This window comes from Gracilinanus agilis, chromosome 3 (assembly GCF_016433145.1).
Source record: "Gracilinanus agilis isolate LMUSP501 chromosome 3, AgileGrace, whole genome shotgun sequence".
Classification (NCBI taxonomy): Eukaryota; Metazoa; Chordata; class Mammalia; order Didelphimorphia; family Didelphidae; genus Gracilinanus; species Gracilinanus agilis.
Genome location: NC_058132.1, coordinates 547763284 through 547782347, shown reverse-complemented (window position 1 = coordinate 547782347; position 19064 = coordinate 547763284).

The window sequence follows — 19064 nt, the reverse complement described above, 5'->3', positions numbered from 1 at the left end:
TAGGAAGTGATTGATTATTAGTTGAAAGGTTTTAGGCATTTTTGACACTGTTTCTGTGTCATGTAGCTTAAAATAATTGTTCTTTTTTGTTAAAAGGGAAGAATAACTTAAGTAGTGTGAATCAATAGATTTTTAAGAAAAAATAGAGTTAAAAAGATCTTGAAGGTCACATTTTCGTTTCACATTATATAATTTGAGGCAAAAAAAGGCTCTCTCCCAGGGACTAATTCATAGAATTTTGCTTCAGTAAACTAAAGAGTCAGTAAATTCAAAGTTCATGCAGATGCTAAAAGAGTTTTTTTTTAGAAGTTTATAGTCCTTCTGGATCGTACAAACAAAAGATAGTAGACAACATTTTTTTTGAAAAAAATTACATTTGAAGAACTTCTTTTAATGTATTATAAATTTCAATTAAACATACCTGTCACTGTTGCTTTAACTTTTATAACTTTGTTATATAGTTAGGATAGCACCATAATTTTATGTCATTTGCTAAAAATATAATGAGACATAACTTTATTATTAAATGATATGGAAGGTTTGATGCTTGAATATGCCTATAATTTTAATGTTATTTGAAAAAAACTTATCATTTTTATTCTCCCATCTATTCCATTGATGTAAAATATAATAAATATGATTCTTCTCTGGTAGTCTTATTATCCTGATTTGCTTCATTTGCAAAAAAAAATCAATTAGTCAACACTAGTTAAAAAGAAATGCAAATAGCATAAGATTGAAATACTGTCTGGTTTTTTATTTTTTAAAAAAATGAAATGCTCTATGCAGAATATTTTTCATTTTAACTCATTAAAAGCAATGAGGAAGCATTTTTTAAAAGCTTTATGGGATTATTTCCCATTTTCTGTTAATAAAATAAATTTGTGAAGAATTACATAGTAAGAGGCACAAATATAAAACATTTTCCCCACTAGAATATCTCATTATTAATGCATTGGTCATTCATGCTCTGTACACATCCCACACATTTGCTAGCTAGCGAAATAACTAATATAGTTGAATAAATTTACATAAAAATTTAGTGCCCAATTTACAGATTGTAAAGTCAGTATAAGTAAATAATATAAACTATTTGACTTAAATTTGACTTGAATATACAAGGAAAGAACCGGGCTTTGGTTTAAGAACCTCCTATCTTCATATTCCTTTTCCTTCTCTCCACTGCATTGTTTACATTTGATTTTGACTTAAAGGGCAGAAGTTTGGCACATTTCTCTGTTTTCTCTTCATTTCAATCTGAGCTAGTGATAATCTGGGCAGCCCGGGATATGTTACCTAGAGGGGGATCTTCTGGAATTTGATCTGAGTAAAGGCTAAGATTTTTTTAAAAATCTGGCGTCAATTCCAAACAACTCTCTTCCCACAATGCAACAACTTTTTTCCTCAGTTGACTACTTGAGAACTTTCAAATGACTCTAGAATTGCGACCTTTTAAATCATTCATCTGAGGGATTTTTGCAGAATTTCAAATAAAACTGCTATAGAGTTAATCTGTAAAGAAGAAGAAAAAAGACAGGTTTTTTTTCTCTTTTCTCTTTATTTAACTTAAAGAGAGGATCATAAACTTGGAATTTTTATTGAAACAAACTTAAGAATTAAGAAGGTTAATTATTGGATCAGAGCTACCAGAAATCTTTAAATTGGACATGAAGGATGAGTTTTTTAATATGTTAGCTAATCTAATCCATAATAAGTTTAAGGAGATAATTTCTTTGCAACTATAAGCTTTAGAGGACAAATTCAAAGATACACATATCAGTCATCCATTAAACAGAGAATAATATAGAAGTTTATAGATACTGATTTCAACATTATGCTTTTTATAAGAAAGATCACTTATGTTATTTAGATTTATAATTTGTTACACTTGCCATTTCATATTTGTTTGTACTTTGCATACTAAATAAAGGAAACGATTCCATCTCATCTTAAAAAAAAAAGAAAAGGGAAAATGTATCTTTCAGGCTATTTCATATCACTTAATCTCTTCAGAATTTATCCCCTGGGGAAGGAAATTGAAGCCACTTTAAAATCCTTCCCAAAAAAATTCATGGACAGTATTGGTATACTATGATCTTGAGTTCAAAAAAGAGCTGGACAGGAGAACAACAGCAATAGCAACCATAAATAGATCTGTCCTGTAATATTGTTGTAGTAGCTTCATTTACAAAATGAATCCTCAGTGAGCACAAACGTTTTTTAATTCCATGTCAATAAATGTTGGTTAACTTCTATCCAATAAGATTATGCATTCAGTAATTTATTCAGTGAAAAAAATTCAGTATTTAATTCAGTATTAAAACATAATTTATTGATTTTAATGTTTCTTAAGAAATGTAATTATCTATGTAGAAACGTTAAGAAAAAGTTATAGGCACATACAACATGCTTTCTTTCACTGTTTATCTGTTCTGACCTATTATTAATGGAATCTAATCTGAATTTAAATATTTTATAAAATATATGAGTTTTTATTGGTAGATCTAATATATAAAATATTTAAATATATTTTAAATGCATGAAAATACACCTCCCAAATCAAGAAATAAAAATAAATCCACCATTATAAGGTTACATAGTTAAAACAAATTATGGCATCTGTCGTGCCAATATTCTCTATCTTTGTCTCTCTGCATATCTGCTGTATATTCATATATACATATATATGTACACACATATGTATGTGTGCAGATACAGATATATACATGCATATGTAAATTTCTCAATCTGCAATCTGCAATTACTCTATCATGAAGTAGGAAGCTTAGTTCATCATAAGGTGTCTACAATATGGGCTGGTCATTTAACTGATTAGTGTGCCTAAACTTTTCAGAATTCCTTGTCTTAATAGTTGTCATTGAATATATTAACTTTTCTGCTCCATTCATGTATTCATACATGTTTTCCTAGGTTTCTCCGTGGTGTTTGAATGTCAGAATTGTTATGTAAGTATTGATCTTTTCATTATATCTGCTTAGGAATCTATTTTATTATGATACATGTAAAACCCAGTTGAATTGCTACTTGGCTACAGGAGAGGGGGAAGGGGAGGGGAAGGAAAGAATATGAATCACATAACCATGGAAAAATATTCTAAAACAAATAAACAAATAAATAAACATATTAATAAAAGAAAAAAGAAATCTATTTTATTAAAAACTTTTTCCCCTTTAATATATTAAATCTGGGTTCATTCATAAATGTTTAATAGTCACTTCATGGGGAAAACATATGCATGGAAAATTTTTAATTTTTTTCTGCATTATTAACATTTCTATAATCACATCTTCACTCTATATACAATCAAGGGAAAAAAGAAGTCCTGATTTGGAGTGTTTGTGAACTTCTAAGATGTAAATACTTACAGTGAAATTTTAAAATTCATTTCTTTTTAGCTGGTTTGAGCTGGCTCCAACATATCCTTAGTGTATGTACAATTTAGCTCTGCAAGTTATTCTTTATTATAAGCCTATATCCTTTGCTTTCTGAAATATTTAATTCTAAGCCCTCTCCTCCTTAACAGTCATGGTTACTAAATTATATGTCATTCTGACTTTTATTCCTCAGAACTTGAAATCTTTTTTCTTTTTTTTCCCCACTACTTACAATTTTATTTTTTAATTTTGACTTAGAAATTCAGAATTTTTGCTATAATTTTTCTGTAAATTTTCATTTTGAGATTTATTTAAAGAAATGAAAGATGAATTATTTATTTTTATGCTATCTTCTTATTCTTGGAGATCTGATTATTTTCTTTTATGATTTATTGGTTTAAAAAGCTTATTTGGCATATTTAGATATCCTCACTTTATGAGAGGTTTCTTATAACAAGATGTAAAATAAATAATATGGTAGTTTCATCTTTAAGGCCATGCAAAATTTCATATCTATAGCACCCCTACTCCATTGTTATCATTTTTTTAATCTAACAATTTTATTTTTCTGTCCCTTTCTCTCTCATCACATTTGTAAAAAAAAATGACAAATTTCTTGTAACAAATATACATTATCATGCAACAAGAGTACAAAATTTTGTGCAGTAATCCCCTTCTCATTCACTATTGAAACCACTAATATTATGGGACTAAATTAGGTTATTCTTGGGAAATGGGGTACCCGAGGAAGGTGTGCTACTCCTCAAGGGTTAGAGGGAAGGCTTCCACACTAGCTGGGGTATGTGGTGACCCAGCTTGTTGCTGCACTGAACAGGGCTCATACATGCCTCCCAACCTTGATCAATCATCTGCACCACAATGGGTCAGGCTTAAAGATGGATCCCAGCCAGACAAAGCTGTAGCACTCCTTCCTTTCTCTGTCTCTCAAGTTGCTCTTAACTCTATCTGACTAAAGTATTTAATGAAGTTAACAGGGTAATGGATAAGGGTGAAGGAATAGGTGGTGGTCAGTGGGTGCAGGTAGCCCTAAAGCTTAAACCCTTCAGGTCCATCACCTTGGGGAAACTGAGTCTATCTCAATCCAAAGCTTCTCCTGCCCTTCCCGTTAAATCTATGTCTAATATCTCAATTCAGTCTGTTCATAATTGATTAGGGTCTCAGTAAGGCAAGGTTCAAGGAAAGTTGAGGCAACAGGGATCTGCGCCCGGAATGAGTGTAGAAATCCCCTAAAACTGGTTGGCACGGTCTTGGACAGTGTAGATATCTCAGTTGGCATTGAACAAGGTATCATATCTTCTGTATCAAATCAAGAACTCTCAAGGATTGCCTTCAGGTCCTTCAGAGCTCATTTCTCCATCCTCCTTCATCAAGCTTCTACCCCCAAAGGCCCATTTTTTTTTGGAACTTCCTTCCCAGAAGTCCTTCTGCTTTTTCAACTGCCATTTGGTCTCTTCCAACATTCTGTGCCCCACCAAGAATCTTCCCTTTGACTCCATCCTTACACTTTCTAAACCCATAGCTGTCTACATGGTAAAAAATTGTATTTTTTGTTCTTTGGAATTATAAATAATCATTGATTTTTTTCTTGGAAAAAAAAAGTTTCCAAGTTTTCTTGGAAACTTGCTTTACTGATAATGGTTTAGTCCTTCCTAGTTGATTTTTAGATAATATTTCTGTTACTATATTCATTATTCTCCTGGTTCTCCTCACTTCACTTTGGATCAGTTCATATAATTCTTTCCAGGTTTTTTTGAACATTCCTCATGGTGCAATAGTTTTCCATTAGAGCTATAAAATACAGTTTATTCAGGCATTTCCCAATTGCTTCTTTGCCACTGCAAAAAGACATGCTAAAATGTTTTTAAAAGAGGTCCTTTCCCCTTATCTCTGATGTCTTTCAGATAGAGAGCCACTTGTACTATTACTGGGTCAAAGAGTATGCAGAGCTTTATGGCCCTTTGAGCACAGTTCCATATTGTTCTCTAGCATGTTTGTGTCAGTTTACCGTTCCAACAATAATGTATTGGTGTCACAATTTTCCCACATCACCTCCAACATTTATCATTTTCCTTATTTAGGTCATGTTAGCCAATTCATAGGTGTGTGGTAGGATTTCAGAATTGTTTCAATTTACATTTCTCTATTCAATAGTGATTATGAGAATTTTTTTCCCATATGACTATAGATAATTTAAATTTCTTCTTCTGAAAATTGTCTGTTCATATACTTTGACTATTTGTCAATTGGGGAATGAGTTGTATTCTCATAAAATTGACTCAGCTTTCTCTCTCTATCTCTCTCTTTCTAAATATATATATATATACATATATATATATATATATATCAGAAATATTTGCTATATTTTCCCCAAATTTGTTAATTTGGTTTTACCCCTTCTAAACTTGCTTGTATTGGTTTTGTATGTACAAAATATTTTAATTAAATATAATTAAAATTATCCATTTGTAATGTTCTATGTGTCTTTTTTGGATAAAATTCTTCCTTTATTCATAAATCAGATGAGTAAACTTTTTCATGTTCTCTTAATTTGTTAATGATTTCACCATTATTTTTATTTCAAGTATCCATTTTTATTTTATTCTGCTGTATGTTATCCTATATTATTCTATGCCTAGTTTCTGCCCCATACTATATTCCACTTTTCCCAGCAGGTGTTTTTTGTGTGTGTGTCAAATAGTAAGTGTTTTTCCCAAAAGCTTAAGTCTTTGGCTTTATTGCATAATAAGTTGCTATGGGCATTAACTAAAGACACACATTTCTCATACAAAAAAAAATCTTACATGAAACACATATTATCCTAACATTCAAGACTTTTAAAAATTCTGTTTACATATTACTTTCTATTTTATGTTGCACAGCCCTACTTTGGGTACTCTACCTTTGAACCAAGCCAGAGATCCCTCATTCCTCATTCTTATCTTGCTCTATCCTATCTCCTTTCCTTTGCTCATATTTTCTTGAATTACTAAAAATTTCCAACAGTTGAAAATCCTCCTTTCTCTCAACGCTCAACTTACGTGTAACTTCTGCTTTGCAGCCTTCTTTCAATCTCCACATGGAAATTATTTTTCCCTCCTTAACTTTATGAAATCACAAAGGATTGGATGTAGAAGGAACAATAGTTATTATCTCTTCCTAACCTCTCCTTTTATAAATGCAGGATCTGAAGCCTATTGTAATTATCTTATTTTCCCCATTGTTAATATAACTATTAAATTCTGGATACAGGTTTTGAACCCAAATCTGCTGATTTCAAGTGTAGAACTATTTGCTTAGCTTTTTATAATTCTGAATATTTTATATTCATCTTCTCATTTGAAGCACCTCAGATACTGCTACCAAAAAGGCAATATTTATTGCTTAATGGAATTGAATTTGTAGACTTTAAGTAGAGAGAATTTTAGTGACTTTCCCAAGGATTCAAACCTCATATACTTTGAAGTTTGGTTGAAATTGTGTTCTTACTACTCAAAAAGCCTGATATCCTGCATGCTGACTGTATCACATTATAAAATTTCTTTTAGATAACAAAATTTTAGTGGGACAAGAGAAAAAAAGGAGAAACCGGGAATCAGAGATTTCTTTGATGCATATAGAGTAGGATAATACATACAGCCTAATAATAATGATATGAGTTAGAGAAATGAGATGACAAATTTTAATAAGATTCATAGTAGAGTATATTGTCAAGAGAGCAAATCAGAATTTTAGAACATTTTCTACAATGGATTAGATTATTCAAGTACCAATATTTCCTCCCTCAGTGACTTCCTCCCAAAATACTGATACTTGCCATAACTGGGTTAACTCAGTTTGACTTTAATTCTCAAATTGGGCATATACAACTTGAAATTGCTGATTAGGACATTTTACATAAGCAATTTTAAGCATGTAAAATTTTATCTACTGATGCAATATTATAATAGTGGATAAAACTAGATAATGGAAAAGCAGCAAGTTCTATTATTCTTGAAAAATGCTGCAAGGGTAAATTTAGAAATAACAGATTTCAACCCTTCATTGTTGTTCTAAAAATAATCTACTCCAAGTTTGAGGTATAGAGAAAGCCGGGGATAAATATAGTGTTGGAATGAAATGAAACATTTAACAATGTGGTATTGAGAGACAAATGTATTCTCATTTTGGGGAGGGGGAAATGAGATTGAGAAAGCTAAATTTAGATGTTGAAAGAATTACCCTAATTGTTGACCCAGAAGGGAAATTGTACTAAATATACTCCCTATATTCAAAATAGAAAGATGGGTGTTAGAAGGAACTGAGGCAAAATTATCGTTTTCATGAGTGCTATTTCTAAATGTACAGAAAGAAACCAGTTGATTATTCATAACAAGAGAGGTTAAATCAAGGAGATTAAAAAAGACAAAGGATTTATAAAGAGCACAGGGGTCAGTGTCAGGTGTATCTGCCTAAACAAAATAACTGTTACTCAAATACAGTTACCTAGGAAGAAAGCTTCAGAATCAGAATTTAAATGGATGTATATTTTAGGGATTTTAATAAATTTGAGAATAGAAATAAATCCTAAGTCTCATCATTTATTTTCAAATATCAATAAAATGGTATCAGGTGGGATGCATTATTTCAATCATGTCTATAGTTGTACTTGAACAGCTTAGGAGAAAAATCTGTTTTGTGTGTGTGTGTGTGTGTTTAATTCCTGAACCTTCAATATACAAAGAAGGCATACTTGAGCATTACCTCCAGAGAGAGCCTTTTACATTGTACATGTTTAATTTTTGTTGGATATATGAATGATTGCAGGTTTTTTTTATAGAAGAAAATATCAGAACTAGCCTTCCAAGTAGACTGCGCTAGAGAATATCAGTATGTTGTGAAGATCTTCATATGCAACAATATTCAAACAAGATAAAATAATCATTAATAAAATTATTATTCTAATACTCCACCTGATGATATGTTAAGTTAGATATAATTTTTTTCAATACTTTGTCAATTACTAAATCAAAAAATCCACAAGATGAACTAAAGACAAAACTAATCAACTGAATGAAAATTTATTTTTCAGATATCTATACCTACATGCATATATAGACATACATATGTATGTGTACAATCAAATAGTAGGTTTATGTTCTGGAGGAATGAGAAAAAAAATAATACAAGTATACTAAACTCATCTGCTTTCTTATAATATATATTGACTATTGGTTCTTGTGACCATTAAGATGGAATACTTGACATTTTCTCCAATTCTGACAACTTCTCAAAACTCTCCAGAATAGTAATTTAATTTAATTTAAGCATTATGCCCTCGTGGTCTAGGATATAAGGCGCTTAATTTATGGTCTGCTTAACAAATTTATTGTCAGGATAGAAACATTTGGAATCTACAATGGAGAGTTTCACCAAAACAACTAAACTCTAGAACTGATTTTTAAATGTAAATACATGAAAATGGAAGATAACATAGTAGAGCATACAATTACTGTGACAGAGACTCTAAAATGTACAAAATTACCAAGAAAACTGGAAAATGTTTTGAAAAAAATTGAGTTTAGATCAATACTTCTCACTACATTAACAAAATATGGTTCAGTTAGATATATAAGCTAGATATAAAAGGTTTCAACACAAGCAAATTGGAAAACAAGATATTTACAGAATACATTAAAGGTGATCATAAAGGGAGATGTGAAGGTGAATATTTAGCTTGAAATGGAAAGGAGCCAGGAAATACATAAGATAGAAATGAACAGAAAAGAATTCAGGGTCTGAGAGAGGACCAGTAAAAATGCATGGAGCCAAGAAATATAAAATCCTGTGGGAAAGGGGCAGCTGGGTATCTCAGTGGATTGAGAGTCAGGCCTAGAGACGGGGGGTCCTAGGTTCAAATCTGGCCTCAGATACTTCCCAGCTGTGTGACCCTGGGCAAGTCACTTGAACCCCCATTGCCCACCCTTACCACTCTTCCACCTAGGAGCCAATACACAGAAGTTAAGGGTTAAAAAAAATCCTGTGAGAAAAACATCAAAGAGGCCAGAGTCACTGGATTGAAGACCAATTGGAAGGAAAGAAGACTGGAAGGGGCAAGATTATAAAGGATTGAAAGCCAGAGGATTTTCCATTTGATCCTATGAGCAAAAGGGAGCCACTGGAGTTAAAGCAAGATTTCAGCCAAATCTTATTGTTAGAATTGTTCAGAAATAGATTACTGAGTGAGTAAAATTATGGAAAAGATAATTGTATTCTTAATGAATTTTTTATGAAAGTAATGGAACAATATTTACCCAAATATATCCCAATTTTACTGCACATTAAATGTTATATAAAATTCTAAATTTATGGCATATGTTTATATATACATATATACATATATACACACACACACATATATATATACAAATATATGTGTATATANTATTGCACATGATGAAGAGAGAGTTGTTTGGATTCATTAGGTTACCAGGGTTTAGTGTCATCATATATTGTAATGATTGTAAAGTGGTAAATGAGATTTACAACAGCACACTGTACTCCTTCCCATTTCTTCCCTGAAACGAATTTCATTAGATTTATATTTAGTTACCTTCAGATTTATCTCTATTTTTACTATGTAAACTGTTTCTCTGATTGGGGTCTTGGAAGAAGAATAGGCTGCAACATTATAAGGTTTTGCATTTAAAGACCTTAATTTCAAGTGCTTTTTCTTTGTCAGCTTTGCTCCTTTTATTTCATAATGCTCCCAGGGCTGTGTATCTTTTACAGGGTTTGAAGGTTTATCTTGAATACAGGTACAAGGGAGAAACACACACACACACACACACACACACACACACACACACACACACGAGAAATAGATGCAAAGTCAAAGGCAGAGATACAGACACAGTATTTCCTCATGGATATCAACCTTTAACAAAATGTTCCTCTATTTTTTTAAACTCCAAACCTCAAAAGACATTGTAAATGTGTTGTATTGCTCTCTAATAAACATAAATTATAAATATTTCCTCAAGAAAGCCTTTGTAAAGTATTTCTATTTTTTTAAAAAAATGATAATACCTCATTATGTAAAACTTGGGACATTCCTGTTCATTTAGAAATCAAATAATATTTACAAATTTCCACTCTTAAGTATTGGCATAGACTTAAATGCTGTCGCATGTATTTGATACAGAGATCAGTATTTTCCAATAAAAAAACAACAATCCTCATGTTTATTTTTTACAATCATTTTATTGTAGAATATTTTTCTTAGTTATTTGCAACAACCTCTTTTCCTTAGTAAACTGCTTTTATTTTCTCCCTTCTTTGATTTATAATTCCACTTGAGCCTCTTGCCAGCTTTAACTCCTTCAAGCATTCTGTTTATTTGAATGTATGTGTGTCTCTTCTGTGGTTATAAAAATAATGCTGAAAACTCAGAGCTGTTAAGAAAGCAAGAATAATCATAGTGAGACAAACTAAGCCATCTTTTATAGCAAGTAAAACAATCAACAAAATATCTTCACTCTATATGGGAAAACCTGGCTGTGCTTTGGGATTTTCTAAAACTAAAAGTGTATTCTAAAATCAGTTTGCTGCTAAATTTAGATTTGTGAGCATTTCAAGGAAATTTAATTTTAAGAGACATAGTTTGCTAACTAAATTAATGATTTTGCAATGGGGAGAAATTTGCTTGGTGAAGGTGGAAATAGCAGAAACATTTGATACGACTGGAGATGAGCTGCATGTTTTGTGTTGTTTTACCTAAAGTGATTATAAAAATCCAATTGAACAATGAAATGAGTCAGTCACAATTAATTAGGAGAGGCAGCAAGGTGCAATGTGATAGAGGGCATTTCAGAATCACTTAATATGGGATTATGGTGACATATAAACTGAATAACCCATGGACAAATCACCAAACCTTTCATCTCCCCCTGTTATTATAATGTTTTAACTCAAAAAAAGATCTGTATTCCCTCTCCAAGAACTCCCTACACTGATAATAATCAGTCTAAGCAACAATAATAAAGGCAAAACAATCAAACACAAACTACCTAACTAGACTAGGATAACTGGATTATATGCCTTACTGTTTTTCACTGCAATGCAGGGAAGTTCAAATGCAAAGCATTAGCCCATGGAGAAATAATTTTAAGAGACTTTATTGCTATGACTTGATTGCTAGCAAAAATAGTCTCAGTGTGTGGCTACATGCTCCATGTCTTTGTAGGTTTCGAAGTGTTGTAGCTTGGGAAACTACATTCCCCAGGGGTCCCTCCCCTCTACTTCCTGGTGTGGGATTGGTCTTGAGTGGACTGATCCCATGTGGGATTGGTCCTGAATTGAACCAATCCAGTGCAGGGGAGAAGCCACGCCACCTACTTCTGGGCACAGGATCGATCTATAAAAATAAGGACCAATCCTGCACCTGGTGATGGTGAGGGGGCTTTGAATCTAAGAAGATTCAGGGTAGTGGAGGTTCTAGTTAATTTCAGCTAGGAACTCAGGTGGTTTGGGTTTCTTTTCTTTTAATAAAGTTTAAAAAAAGAGAGATCAGTCTGATAGTTTTTTTTTCTTTTAACTTTTTTTTTTTTCCATACTACGAAGGAGACATCTATGCTACAGTTGAAGGCTCAAAGCCATTTCAAACTCAAACGTGTAAACCTTTGAGATGAAGAACTGGTAAAAACTATTATCTTTATAATCAACAAAGTGAAGACTTTTTAAATTACCTAATAATGAGTGATAAAAAAAAGGAGCAGAGAAGTAGAGAAATTAAATCAAATGTGTCTATACGAGAGTGAAAAACGTTAATGCCTTGTTTCTAGGTTTACTATTCTTGATACACCTCTACTTGAATTCTGCAGCTAGGGAATTGAAAGTCAAAAATATCATCAATCATTAATCATTTTGTATCCTCTTATCTTAAAGTTCAGTGCTACTTATAGTGGATTTAAATTTAAAGTTAAAACAACAACAACAATATATATGGTCATACATTGAAGCTGAAATGCACCCAAGAAGCTATCTAGTTCATTTTTTAAATGAGGAAACCGAGGCATAGAGAGGTTAAATAACACTTAGAATCACACAGCTAATAAATATGAAAGGTAGGGTTTCAATTCGGATCTTCCTGGCTCGTAGTCTTGAACTCTATCCATTATATTACATTGTATGTAGCTTTTTTGTGCAAATCACAACTTTGTGATTTCTAACTTCTGTTTTATTTGTTCTATTAATTATATCTTTTAAGAAATAATAAAAACACAGCATTCCAATATAAGTAACACTAATCCCTTAGAAAGTCTTCCCAAATTAATTTAAGACATATATATTTTGAATTATAGTTTCATCCCACACAAATGGATGAATAAATCAATGAAAACTACCAGTTTTCAATGAAAACTTATATGCAAGGGAGAAAGTCCTTGTCCTTAAGAAAGTACATTCTAATTAAACATGACTGCCTTTGTTTCCCTCTATGTGTCTCTCTGTCCTCATGTGTATCTTTCCATCTATCCATTCATCTATCTATCCATTTATTGTGAATATTTACATTATTTTATAAATACATATTTGTATATTTCTTTAAACATACACATACAGATAGAAAGATAGCTAGATGGATAGATAGATAGATAGATAGATAGATAGATAGATAGATAGATAGATAGATAGATAGATAGATAGATGGATAGATATTCCCATGTGATGTTCTGGACTAACTCTATTAATCAAAGGTCTTGGACTCTTGCTACAGGTATTTTGGCTCTTTGTACCTTTGGGTACTTGATGTCCTCTGCACACTCAGGATAGTTTTCTGATGTGCTGAACCCTTAAACTACATCTCCCAAACTTACTAAACATTAAACCAATGTTTTCACTAGTCCTTCCTAATATATATCATGATTTCCCTCAGTGAACTCAATTTACCTATTTTCCTGATCTAATAACCAATGCCATATGGAACCTTTTGGAATGCCAATAACCAAGTATGTGGAACAAGCATTTTTGTTATTGATCCTGATAAAACACACACACACACACACACACACACACAGAGAACACTCTGTTCTGTTATCCAGATGGATAGAATGATAGGAAGAAAGTGATTGCTAGCAGAAATAAGGGAATAAGGGTGGCTGGGTGGCTCAATAGATTGAAAGCCAGGTCTAGAGACAGAAGGTTCAAATCTGGATTCAGATACTTCTTAGCTCATGACCCTGGGCATGTCACTTAACCCCCATTGCCTAGCCCTTACCATTCTTCTGCCTTAGAACCAATACATAGTTTTGATTATAAGAGAGAAGGTAAGGGTTTTTTTTTTTAAATGTGGGAAAGACAGTGAATATTTCCACCAAAGGTGTATAATTATAAAAGGAAGAGGAGAAAAAAAAGACAAAGGGACAGAAGCATGAATTGTTATTCATTTCTATCTTTTAATCATCCCATTGGTCATGAGTGTCTATTTTTCTCTCAAATGAATCTTTTATTGGGTATTAGGTCTACAAAAGTTTCCAAAAGTTCTGCTAAAACTTATCTTCCTGGAAGAAACAATGAGGAGGTGGGAGTCAGATAAATTTGATTTTTTAAGTTAATTTCATAATACTCCCATGAAGGTCTACTCTTATCCAACAGACCTACATATCCCTTTCCTAATCATTCCCAAGGTAGAACAAATCAGATTTAAATGGCTTAACTATCCTTTATTCATTATTCCTTCTTTCAAATATTTATTAACTATCCAATTGGGATATACAGGTTGTTTAGAGAAGAACATTACTTCTGGTTTGAGGGCTTCTTGAGCATTTTTTTCTTTCTTCCTTTGGTGTAAACCTGCCGTTCAATTCTCACATATGGCTCCAGGAAGCTGTAGCATGCATAGCAGCCACACACCAGTAAAACTGTCTTGGCAGGAAGGCTTAAGCAGGTTGAGGGTAATGCATGTCTACAACAAGCATGTGGAGAGTCTTTCCCCTGCTTGAAGAGATAGACGAGAACAAACGATTTGTTCCAATGGCCATAAAGGCTAAGGGAATAGGGTCACTTAGACCTTCCTTAGTTACTGAAAAGGACATGATCATCCACAGCACCTGAAACCATCACCATTTGTCTTGATTTTTGTCTTGCTAATGGACTTTAAGGACTCTTAACAACTTTATGCAACTCTGCCTCATTTAAATCCAATTTATTCACAAGCTAAAGAGACATTACTGATACTATTTACAATCCCCTTAATATGGGTTCTTTGTGCCTGACTTGTGGTAGAAACTTCTGAGTTAGTATTGGTCTGATAAGGTACAGCCAGACACACTGGACACCAACATTGACATAATGATGTCATTTCAGTCCTCTTTAAGTTTGAAGGACAACTAACCAAAAATAACTAATTGTGCAAACATCTCTGCTAAATACCATGAGAAATCAAACCAAATGAAACATAGGCTTCGTTCTTAGGGTTCTAACAGTTCAGTAGTAATGTAAAAAGTATATAATTCAATCACATATCCAAGAATGCATGACAAATTTACTTAAGCTTTGTATAATAAAATGATAAATGACATTTGAAAGTAGAAATTCATTGAAAACAGTGTGTATCTGGAAACATATCATCATTGCCATTGTATTTGGCTTTAAAGGATGACTAAAACTTTTAATAAGTAAAGAGAAAAGAAGTCATTCTATCCACATATATGAAAAAATATATATGGAAAGCATCAATAAATATAGAATTTGGGCATTCTACTATATTTTCAGGAGGCAGAGAGTATTTTAGTTTGGCTCAATCATAGGATGCATCAATGAAAATTATATGTTTCATAGGGGAAGTTTTTTAAATTTAATTATTATAAGGAACTTACTGTTGAGAAAACTCTATCTTCCAGTGCAGATTAGCATATTCTCTATAACTGATGGTCTTTAAGAGTTACCTGGAAAATGGGAGATTAAATGTCTTGTCCAGAGCCATATGACTATTATATATTCAAGATGGGACTTTACCCAGGTGCTGAATTATAAATCCAGCTCTAAAATTATGACTCTAGACTATCTTCTACAGTACCATATTGGGGAAAATAAGGTGGCATCAGATTGTTGTTGCCATTGAATTTTAAGCCAAGGATAATAACCTTGATTTCTTAGACAATAAGGAGCCAGATAGACCATTTCCCTCTCTTTCTCTCTCTATGTCACTGTCCCTCTTTGTCTCTGTCTCCCTGTCTGTCTCTCTGCCTTTGTCTCAATCTCCCTTTTGTTCTCCCTTTCTCTCTGTTTTCTACATCAACATCAAATCAGTATCTATCTAAGTCTATACCAGATAGATATGTGATAAATAATTAGACAGATCGATATGCAGACAGTGAAATTGTTGGTTAGGTATAAGGATAGAAAACAAGAACTCAAGGATAATCTCAGTATATTATCCACAAATTTGCAAGCATGTTACTCTCAACCTTCACCTTTCAGTACTGCCATAGAGGTGAATCAATCAGTCCTCAAATATAGAGTGCCTTATGTTCAGCTAAGACCTAACAATAGTCCAGTTCCCACATGTATATGCACATATATGTGTGTTCATGTGTCATTGAACTTTATAAGTAAAAGATCAGAGCTATTTATGTATCCCTATAAGAGAGCCTTGGCCAGGTCATTAGCCCTCAGGTTTTCAGTCATTAAGTAGTAAAAAGAAAAGTAAACAAGCTTGTGTGTTCATATCTATACCTATAAATATCTTTCACTTTTGATACTCAGTCTCAGATTAAACTGAGTGTGTCTACAGACCCATTGATTTTTTATGTCTCATGAACATATTTAAGCCAATGTGCATTAACTTGTATGATTTGCTTACAGTCAATTTTGTTAGAAGTTTTGTTCCCATACTTTTCTTTGCAGTGGTGCCCATAACAAGACTAGTAAATATAAAATAGAGTAGATTTTAGCTGAAAAGATAAGGTAAATTTTATAGATATTCATTCGAGTTATGGATGTGATAAACAGATAGAATAATACTGTAGGCATATGTATCTAAAATGAAAAAGAATGGTTAGGCTTGGGGATAGAAATTTGAACATCATTTTGATAGAAGTTTTTGAAGCAATTTTAAAGAGAGAGGGACAGAGACAGAAACAGGCAGAGAGAAAAAGACAGAGGCAGAGGCAAATAGAGACAGGCAGAGAAAAAATAGAGCGATATTAATAAAAACTTTTCTTCCTTTGGGGAGATTATAATCTATTTTGTTTGAAGGGAAGGAATTCTAACAGCTGTGGAGACCAGGAAAGGTTTTGTGTAGAATTATTCCTTGAGTTAAGCTTTGAAGGAAACTAGACATTTTGAGAGATGGAATGAAGAGGGAGTGCATTTCAAGTAGAGATTTAGGCAAAGGGAAAAAGGTTACAGATGTAGTGCCATGTATGAGCAATGATAAAATGGTTGGGTTGTCTGGTTTATGGTGTGTATGAAAAGGAGAAGGGAAATAATATATTACAAGACTGGAAATATAGATTGGAACCAGATGATGAAGGATTATATGACAGTATCAAACAAGGAAGTTTATATTATGTTACAAGGGAAACAGAGTATCACTAGAGTTTCCTGAGTGGAGGGTTGCCATGGTCAGAACAGTTTTTTAGGCAGTTCTGCCAAGAAGAAACAGTTATAAGGTAAGAGCTGAGAGAGACCAAGTAGGAAGCTGTTGCAACAAAGTGGGAGCTGATAATTTTAACTAGTGTGGTAGTTCTGTGAATAGAAAGAAGGCAACAATTGTACGAGATGTTATGGAGGTAGAAATGATAAGATATGAAAATTGGATTTAAAGAGTGAACAAGTATATAGCACCTCTCACATTATTCTTAAAAAGTCAGGAAAATGATAAGACGCTAGGTAATATGACAGATCAGGTGGATGGGAGGAAAACAGATAGGTGTTTCAAAAACCATGAATGAGATATATATAGCAGGTAAAAGGGATAGTTAACTATCAGAGTTTCTAGGGGTCAAGAAGTAAAAGGAGAGATTTTAAAAAAGGATTTGGATTTAAAAGAAGTGCCTGAAATAGAGTAATACAGAAATAAATGGGAGCTATTACATATAACATATAATTAGTTTTCCCCAATGAGTTAAGTTCTTATTTTAGTGAACTTCACCTGAAGATGATATAATTGATTTCTGTTGCATGGTACATGGAATTTTAAATGTTTTAGCTATGTTCTTCTACTTACCAATTTTTTTTGTTATTGCATGTATTCTAATTTACACTTTTAAAATTCTAATTTTATAAAAATATGGTATTAGGCTTTAGTCAAATAAAAATATGAGGTGTGAATTCTAATAATATAATTACTTCTTGGGAATCATGATTTGTGTTAATTAGGACCTAGACATAACAATGAATGCAGTACTTAAATATTAAAATTCAATTAAAGTCTGTTTACTTTTGGTAAATGGACTTGGGTATGCTCTACAATGGATAAACTTAATTCAATTCAGATCTGGGGAAATCTAGATTTGCCCTGACACATTCTGAAGTACCTTTTTACTTGAAAGAATAATTAATGGAAATACTAAATATATTTAGAAGTAAAAGAAAAACAAAATTATCTACTCACAAAATTTAACTTGTTTTGACAAAATTATTTTGTATCTATAACTATTTAGGGAAAATGGATTGGATAGTTTCATTGACAATCCTTCAAAATATCATTTGAAGCAAAAAAGCAGTTCCCTTAGGCCTATAAAAGATAAATGTCAGATAAATGAAAGATTGCCTTTTTTTCTACCTCAGCTGAAAATTTGTAGAAATGTAATCATTTTTAGCTCTGTATCATTTCTTACAAATGTCATCTCTCTCTTTTCACACAATCACCACCTTAAAGCACATTGAAGATTATCTGCTCCCACGTTATCTATTTTAAGAAATCTCAATAAGAATACATATATATATACACAAATATACATACATACACATATAAATACATTATTTACACATATAGTATATATAGGCATTTGTATATATAACTATATATATTATATACATTTCTACACATATATATGCCTAAATAGATATCTTTCTATCTATCTATCTATCTATCTATCTATCTATCTATCTATTCCAGAATTTAACATGTAACATGCTATATGTCTGTATGTGTATTGTATATGTATATGTATATACATATGCAGACATTTGAATATGTACTATGTATATTATACATCACGAATACTGATTTTATCCTCACAACAATCCTAGGAATAGGTGCTATTATGATCCTCATTTTGCAGATGAGGAAACTGAGGCACAGAGGGTTTAACTGATTTGCCTAAGGCCACAAATCTAGCAACCATATGGGGAATGATATTAATATTAAATATATATTTACTTTATATTAAATATCTATATAGATATATATTGAAGTGTATAAGAACTGTAAGAATTAAATGCTCTACTTAAGTAAATAAAATCCACATTAATCAATAATGCCAGATTTTGGCCAGTAGATGGACTGGACTTGATGTAAGAAGACTTACAATTTATATCTACCTCCAGAAGAACATTGTACACAGAGACTGATACACTGTGCTACAATCGAACATAACGGACTTCTCTACTAGCAGCAATGCAAGAACCCAGAACAAGGTCGAGGGACTTATGAGAAAGAAAACT